Below are 2,098 nucleotides of genomic sequence, written 5' to 3' on the forward strand. Positions count from 1 at the left end.
TCTCTATTAGAATCAGGTGCTCCAACAACAGAGCAGCTGTTCTTCAGCAGTGCTCTCATACACCTATTAAAAAAGCTCACACTCTGATAAGAGCAACTGAGAGGATCCCAGCAGTTGCCGACTCCAACAGTCAGGGTAACTCACTTCATACCTCCAAACTGAGGGAAGAATTTTAAGAGAAGCAGCCCATCACCTCTGTTCATCCCTGCCTCAGGAATCATCACCTCCCATATCCACAGGTTAATCTGCATGGAGAGAACGAGGACTTCATTTGCTAGAAAGAATTATTAGCAATTTCTCATAGAGGAACCAGAATCTTTTACTTTTGTGACAATTTTTTACTTTAGTTGCACAATGTTTATTTTTACATAAATTTACTTATACACTTTTCTGGATTGGCAAAGTTCTACCCAATAACATTTTAGCAAATTATTAAAATCTTAAAAGCTTTCATAAATTTTTAAGCAAAACCTGTAATTTATTCCCATTTACTTACATTCTTGTCCATGTAAAACTATTTATAATTTGTATTTCTCTATATGTTCAGGATCCTCACGACCACTGGAACTCCAAAAACCCACAGTAAAGCTTTGATTTTACCCTAAACTTTAACAACAAAGTAAACTTTCTTTTTCCGTTCAGTCCAGTTTGGCTCCATCTCCTGCCCAAAGTTACAAACTACATCTTGTAACATTCAGATAAGATTAAAACTATGAAACTCAAAGGTGTTAAACTTACAAAGTACTTAAAGAATGTTTGCTAGAGATGAAAACTATCCTAAGATATTAGAAGTGATCAGCGATTCAGCTGTTAAGAGTCACAGGTTGATAATTAAGAAAAGGAACAGCTGAACACCTGTATTGGCAACACCAATGGCACTCCAGATACCTACAATTTCTGGGATGTCCTATGTTTCAAGGAAAGGGTGTAGTTTCACTGAATTCTGCCTTAAAAAGTTTCAGGTGGAAAAACCAGGACACCTGTGAAGAAACTCCATGACACAGTAACTTTCAACAAAGCTTATTTTTAAAACTTTAGGAAGAATTTAAAGCACTGACAGACAGAAATGGCAACTTGTAAACCACGATGCTGAATGGAACAGATATGAACCATCCCAAACAGAACACAGAAAGAACATACACCTCAGAAATGTACCACTCCAATCACTGCATTCCACAATGGCTGTGTCACATCTTCAGATTTATGTAGCAATCTGAAGCAAATCATCGGGGGGCAGCAAGTAAAGAAAACTTCTCTGCTACTCCCGTCCTCCACCATGGCCAAAAACAGGCTGGGAAGAAAACCTCCTTTAGGTTATATGTACTGGCATTTTTTTCAAGACCATTCTTTCATCTTTGTATAAGGACTTTCCTTAGGACAATCTGTAACAGACGAGGTTCTGCTTTTCCTACTTTCATGGCAGTTCTCTCCCATGCAATTTGCTTTTCAATAGAGTGAGTTGGTATGGATTTTGCTACATAACCTACCTGACTCCATCCCTGTCTGAAGCCCTCTTCAATTGTAAGCCCAACTCCCAACTTAGCAACCCAAGCTCACTGGGAGCATTCACAGCACCGCACAGAAGCTGTGCTCCGACAGCTGGAGGAGGTGCTGTGTTAGTTCAGCCTTTCCCATTCCAGTCCCACGCATGCCAACATTACTGGTAACACTCAGCGAACTAGATGAGGGAACTGATGCCCTTAGGTTTTTTTCACACTTGCCATATATGATTACACATCAGAAAGGCAGTACAGCATTAAAAATGAGCATGTGGGAAGCAGCATCCTCACAGGGAAACAAGGTGTCAGCTTAGAAAGTACCTCTCTAGCAGTGCTACTTTCAAAGGACAGAATAAAGTTTAGTAGTAATTTAAACAAAGAAAAAACCACCATCACCCTCCAAACTTACCTTGGAAAGGGATTCTGAAAATCTTGATAAATCTCCCAAGCTTTGTGCAAGTAGGTCTAAAGCTTGGTCTTTAGCAGATGAGAAACTGAGCGATAGCTAAAGGTCTCTCTGTTCTTACTCTGCGTTGTACCAACACAGTAAGCAGTGGTTTCCACCAGCTTGCTAGTTACCCTTTTCCTACTGTGCTTGG

The sequence above is a fragment of the Chiroxiphia lanceolata genome, chromosome 8 (genome assembly GCF_009829145.1).
Source record: "Chiroxiphia lanceolata isolate bChiLan1 chromosome 8, bChiLan1.pri, whole genome shotgun sequence".
NCBI lineage: Eukaryota > Metazoa > Chordata > Aves > Passeriformes > Pipridae > Chiroxiphia > Chiroxiphia lanceolata.